The following is a 7,118-nucleotide window of genomic DNA, read 5'->3' as shown; positions in this document are numbered from 1 at the left end:
ACCCCACAGGCCAGAGCAAAGAATCAGATAGGCTTGAGCTCTCTAAGGGATGATGCTGTCCTCACAGGAGACATTCAAGGCAGAGCCTCACTCAGGACATACTTGAGGATTCATCTCCAAGGAGCTTTTGTCCAAATCCCAATCAGGGTACATGATCTGTCCTCTCCACACCCCCCCCCCTTTTTTCTTCTGAACTCTGTTTATTTCTAGGAAAACTCTTAAAGAAATGGAAATCAAGTGGCTTTTAATTACATACATGATGAATTGCCTCCATTGGAAACAATAAAATGTCATGAAGCAACACACCAATCAATTAATATGACACATATAAGTACCTGAACAAAAACCAGTCCAAAAAAAACACATTGGACTTACTCATGACCTCATACTTGCATCCCGTTCTGATCCTCAGAGGCAAAAGCAATGAAGGAAGAGCTGTGGGCCCCCGACCAAGTAGGGTTCTGCTGAAAACTATGGGAGAAGCGGTTATAGATAGATGCTAGGGAGAGTGTTGCAGACGCTGAGCTGGGGGGATGCTCAGAGCTCTTCTGGGGGTTCCTTCTGTCTTCTCATAGTGTGGATGAAGAGACAGAGGTTCAGGGAGTCTGGGGAGTGCATGAGTCTGGGGGTCGCAAGCAGCAGCAGCAGCAGTAAGGAGCTGGTATCCTGTGAAAAGCTTCCTAGATACTTCATGCCTTCACTCAACAGCAGTGAAGAGAGCCTCTGCCATGCCTGGCCCTGCGCAGTACAGCACGAAACTCAGTGTGGCTGCAGAATGGTCAAAGTGAAGCCAGCATCCTTTCCTAGCTTTGGACACTTGTTTTTGAGCTGATGGGCAAATTGCCACACAGGCATCACATTGCAAACTGAACGTGACAGAGGGAACCAATTTCTGAGATCTGACGATACTTTTCAAGGTTTGAGAAACACTAGTTTGACCACCTGGACACTCCAACAGTTAAAAAAAAAAAAAAAAAGCAACCACTCCGTTTTCCCAGTTTCCAATTGCTGCATTTATCTAATCCCACTTATCTTCCCCAAAGACTGCTCCTTTTGTGGTAGAAGATCTAGATCTATCTCACCTCAGTGGAGCTCCCCAGGGTTCTAGATTCAGCCCGTGTTCTCTGTAGGCAAACCTACTCTGCACCCAGGCAAAGCTGTCTACTTCAACTTTGTTTATGATTCCTGGTTTATGCTAGCCCTGGGAACCCTTTCCTCACGACACTAGCACTAGGAATGCTGCCAATAAATAAATAAATAAATAAATAAAATAAATCAGTAAGCCACTTGCCCAAGTATGAATTACCAGGTCAGAGCAGGAATATTATGATATCTGAGGGACATGTAAGCCAGAGACAGAGGCTCAGGGAGAACTTCTGAAAGACCAAGAAAAGAGGGGAGGAGCCTCTAACTTGAGGTACCACCTTATCCTGGCTCCCCCTCTTCCTGTCTCCTAAGGAGCCTTGTCCATTCTCTGACTGCCATGGGAGGACAAGGTTGCCATTGGTTGAGCCTTGGTGTGGTGGTTTGATTCAGATGTCCCCCATAAGCTTAGGTGCTCTGAATGCTAGGTTCCTAGCTGATGGAGATTGAGAATTCACACCTCCTGGTGACGGTGTGCTGTTGGGGACAGGCTTACGGGTATTATAGCCATTGTCCCCTTGCCAGTGTTTGGCATACTCTCCTGTTGCTGTTGTCCACCTGATGTTGGCGAGGGGGTGATGTCCACCCTCTGCTCATGCCGTTGTTTTCCCTGTCATCGTGGGGCTTCCCCTTGAGTCCGTAAGCCGAAATAAATCCCTTTCTTCCCAAGAGCTATTCTTGGTCAGGTGATTTCTGCTAGCCATGTGAACCTGACTGCAACACTTGGCAATCCTAGGTCCAGTCCATGAGTCCCCACCCACTTGCCCAGGCAGGCTGCTCACCTCCTAAGGCCTCTCTCAGCCTCTTTTGGTGCGGGTCCCCTCCACCTCTGGAAAGAGCTCAAACTCACAGGTCTAGGTTAAGTCAAGAGAAAAGGTTCGAGGCAAAGGCAACTTTGTGAGCTTGGAGGTCTACAGATGTGCCATTTGGAACCTGGTGCTGAAGCAACAGACACAAGAAGGAATGTCACCCTTATCTACTCCTCTTTTGCCTGTGTGAGACACAAGTCGGCCTGTCCTGGAGTCCTTGCTGACCTGCCGCATGCAGAGTCCCCCCTAAAACGAGTTCAGTACACCATCTATATGCCAGGCCCCATAGGCTAGGCTCTGCTGAGGTGGGGCAGGGGGTATGGGGATGGCAAGGCCACTTTCTAGGAAGGACACATAATATTGCACTGGGGCTGGGGGTACACTAAGGCATACAAATTTTTATGGTGGTTGTCTTCATTCCAGAGCATGATGGTACTACACCTGGACCCTTCCCCCAGCACAGCCGACCTTGGATCTGCCCTTCCCTTTGACTTCTGTACCTGACCCTGGCCTGGCTTTGCTGTCTCCTGGCTCCCTTCCTCCAGGCTCTGTACCTTCCTGCCTGACTACAAAATTCTGTCTCCCTCTGACTGGCCCTTTCTTAGCCTCTTCCCTATAGCCCCTTAGTAGCCTTCCAGAAGGATGCCTGGCAGGCTCTAACCCCCACCCCAATGACTATCGTTACTTAGGGGCTCTCCGCAGCACCTCTGGGAAGGGACTCTGGGCAGTCAGCAGGCTCATCTTACCTTGGTCATTCCCCATCTCCTGCTCATTTCTGTTTGGGCTGAAAGGCGTTTTACTTCAAACGCCTGCCAGCCATCCAAAGGAGGAAAAGGACCCTGGTGTAAGGCCTGGAGGAAAATCTCTCTGCTCTTTGGACACTAGGCTCTCAGGTCCAGGAGCTTTGACATTTCTTCCCAGGCTCCAGTTTGGGACACAGGCTCTTGGCCACTCTGTTCTCAATATCACTGTCTTTTTTTTTTTTTTTTTCAGTTTTCAAACACTTTAATTTAATATTTTTTCTTTTCAATTGTTTTATTAACTTCCATGATTATAAAAAATATTCCATGATAATACCCTCCCTCCCCCCACTTTCCCCTTTGAAACTCTATTCTCCATCATATCCCCTCCCCATCTTAATCAGTCTCTCTTTTATTTTGATGTCATGATCTTTTCCTCCTCCTATGATGGTCTTGTGTAGGTAGTGTCAGGCACTTTGAGGTCATGGATATCTAGGCCATTTTGTGTCTGGAGGAGCACGTTGTAAGGAGTCCTACCCTTCCTTTGGCTCTTCCATTCTTTCCTTCACCTCTTCCGCATTAGACCCTGAGCATTGGAAGGTGAATCTCACTGTTTTTTCTTTGGTGCCCACTTTGGATGAAACTCCTCTTTTGGTAGCTTTATTCCTGAGTCAACTCTTCAACTCCCTTTTTATGGACTGCCCCTCTTTGCACCCCACTTTGTGCTTGCCATCACTCAGGGCACAACAATGTACTAACTTTTAGTCCTAAGAGTGACCATAGCATGGTTACATACGTACAAGGTCAGGCAGCACAGAGAAGGCCTGAGAAGCGGGGAGCTCAGGGCACCTGCCTCTCTGCACAGCACAGAACTATTGAAGTCAGGTTCGCATTGCTGGCAGAAATCACCCGACCAAGAGCAGCTTTGGGGGAGAAAAGGGTTTATTTTGGCTTACAGACTCGAAGGGAAGCTCCAGGACGGCAGGGGAAACGACAACATGAGCAGAGGGTGGACATCACCCCCTGGCCAACATAAGGTGTACAATAGCAACTAGAGGTGTGCCAAACACTGGTAAGGGGGACACTCGCTATAACACCCACAAGTCTGTCCCCAACAATACACTGACTCCAAAAGGCATTAATTCCCAAATGTCCATTCAGCTTGGAACACCTAAGCTTATGGGGGACACCTGAGTAAAACAATCACATTCAGCCCCCTGACCCCCATAAACTGTTAACCATCCATGATGCAAAATGCAATACATTCAGTCCAACCCTAAAAACCCATAGATTTTTTTAAATCAATCATAATGATGTTCAAACATCCCCATAATCCAAGGTCTCTTAACTGAGCCATAATACCAAAAAATCCCCCTAAAACCCATAATAGCACAAAATAAACATTCACACTCCAAAAGATGGTATAGCAAAGAAATATTCAACCAATACAATATTTAAAACAACCAGGGCAAGCATCAAACTCTGTAGCTCCAAGACCAACAACTCTAGCCAGAGACAAGTCTCTAAACCCAGTAATTCTAACCAGCAACAAGTCTCTTGAGCTCCAATTCTGCCCCTCCAGCTAGGCTACTCACAATCTTGGAAAACTTCATCCTGGGCCAGCAGCCTTCCTTAGCAGCCATCTCGTGGTCCCAGAATCTCCACAGCAATCCACGATTCATCCTTACAGCTCCATCAGGTCTCCATGCAGTCATCCAGCAAACTTGATTCACACTGCCCATGGCCATTTCCAAAACACAAGACAGTGTTGCAAATTCAATGTCTCTCTCTTTCCTGCATTTCTTATGCTCCACAATATCAGGTAGGATGCCAATTTGTTAGTCCAGGGGGAATAAAGCAGACTTTGAAGAACAAAACACTCCTTGAGCATTCAGGCTCTTTCAAAAAACTCTGCATTTTTTTTTTTTTTTCTGTTGTCCCAAGGCAGGTCAACTGGCCCAATCTCAGGTTGTAAGCTCTCATACAATTGCAGCTGAACAGGCAGAAGTTTTGGCCCAAATATTTCATTTCTGTGATATTTCCCTCTGCCCACATCAGTCTGTTTCTATACAAAGCAACCCTGTACAAGTTCTCAGGACACAGCATAACAGCAAGCCTCTCACACAAACTGCTCCTAGCCCAGTCCAAGCAAAGCTCTTTCTCACCCTCACAAGCCAAACCTCACAGTCCATAGTTATTACTGCATTTCAGGTCTTTCAACTCTGGCCAGAATAGTCCATCAAGCTGTACTTACAGCACTGCAAGGCATCTCTCAGGCCAAGGTTTCAAATCCTTCCACATTCCTATCGAAAATCAGCTCCAAAAGGCCAAAGCCACACAGTCAGGTGTTTAGCTGCAAATGACACCACTCTCAGTACCAACATTACTGGTTCATTCAGGTTCGCATTGCTGCCAAAAACTAACTGACCAAGAGCAGCTTTTGAGAAAAAAAGGATATATTTTGGCTTATAGACTCGAGGGAAGCTCCATGATGACAGGGAAAATGACAGCATGGGCAGAGGGTAGACATCACCCCCTTGCCAACATCAGGGGCACAACAGCAATAGGAGAGTGTGCCAAGCACTGGCAAGGGGACATTGGCTATAACACCCATAAGCCCACCCCCAACAATACACTGCCTCCAGAAGGCGTTAATCCCCAAATCTCCATCAGCTTGGAACCTAGCATTCAGAACACCCAAGTTTATGGGGGACACTTGAATCCAACCACTATAAGCCCCCAGCTCGATGGAGAGACTGGTTTCACTGTGAATGTCCACAAGTCTAATCCTTACTCAGGCATGGCATTGCTACCAATATGTTCTAAGATTTGTATTTTTTTTTTTTAATTTTGAATTAACATTACACCAAGGATAAGTATAAACCACAGGGCAAGGTGGAGCACACCTTTAATCCCAGCACTTGGGAGGCAGAAGTAGGAGGATTGCCGTGAGTTCGAGGCCACCCTGTGACTACAAAGTGAATTCTAGGTCAGATAGAGACCGTATCTTGAAAAACCAAAATAAATAAAGAAAGAAAAGAAAAGAATAAATATAAACCAAGGGTGGTGGCACATGCCTATAATTCAGGTACTTAGGAGGTGGCAGCAGAGGAAAAAAGGTTGTGAATTCAAGCCCAGCCTGTCTATCAAGTGAGTTTCAGGCCAGCCTATCAACAGAGTGAGATCCTGTCTTAAAACACCAAAGAAGAAGAAAGAGGAGGACAAAGTATACATTAAAAGACTTCTGACAAAAAAAAAAAAAAAAGAGGAAAAAGTAGACACCTGGGTAGCCACAATGACAATCAAGATCTAAAATACTCCCATCACCTCAAAAGTTTCCTCTCCCTCAGCTCCAGGTAAACAACCTGCTGCCTGTCCCTGGAAGTTAATTTTCTCTCTCCTGGAATTTCACATAAACCTTCTCTAAGATTTAATGGGAGACGGGAGCATAGACAGGCAGCAGGTCATGGTCTGGAACTCAGTAGAAGTTCAGTCAGAAGCTGTTTCCAGGGTATTGTGAAGGGGGCAAGGAGGTGGGGTGAAGCCCAGCAGAGTCATGTCCACTGCTGGACTCTCACCACCCCCCAGGAAAAGAAAGGATCACAGCGGCTCCCAGATAGGACAGCTCTGGGGTTCCCATTTCCAGCAGAAACTGGACCTCTTGTTGGAGAATGGGCCAGAAGAGGAAAGAGTAAGGACAGGTACACTCCACTAGAGGAAACTGGAAACTAAATGTGGCCACAGGACTACCCAGGGACGCCTCCTCCAGCAGGTCTATGGTACAGAGGGTCTAGAGTCCTGATCCCAGAAACCATGATCCTTCTCGTGGCCTTTTGGGTCTTTGTCCAGAACAACAGTAGCAAAGGAACACTCTGCTCTTCTCCCATGGTGGGCATTTGCAGTGCACCATCAAAGGTCTCAACATCAGACAGAATGAACTAGAAGAGAATCCGCCCCCACCCAAGCACATGGTGTGGGGGCTGCCCCCTTGGAGCTGGGACAGTTGGTGGCAGTGAGGGAGGCTTCCTCCAGGTCTTCCTGGACTAGAGCCAAAGAGCCCTTTCAAGGGTTCCTTTGGAGACATTCCTGCCTAGAAGCTGCAGGGCCTGTGCCCCGATGGCTCCAGGGGGTGGAAAATACCACTGGGCTGAGGCCTAACTGTGTAGGTGCCACCTCTTTCCAGAGAAGAACTTGAGGCAGCAGAACTTCCTCGTGATTCACTGGATTGTCCCCGGTCCCCTTTATGAGAAGGCACCGTAGGAGTAAGAGCCAACTTGACTTTGACGGCCCTTCTCGAGCGTGGGCATGTCCATTTGGTGACCCTCTGAGTGGACCACTTTTCCCAACTGAACGTACCCAGCTCCTTCCCTTGCTCCTGAGGCAGAGACTTGACCCTTTAGCTCTGTGGATTTTTCCATAGCCACTT

Source organism: Jaculus jaculus, chromosome 3 (assembly GCF_020740685.1).
Source record: "Jaculus jaculus isolate mJacJac1 chromosome 3, mJacJac1.mat.Y.cur, whole genome shotgun sequence".
Taxonomy (NCBI): Eukaryota; Metazoa; Chordata; class Mammalia; order Rodentia; family Dipodidae; genus Jaculus; species Jaculus jaculus.
The sequence above is the reverse complement of the archived record's forward strand: the minus strand, read 5'-3'. Positions refer to the sequence as shown.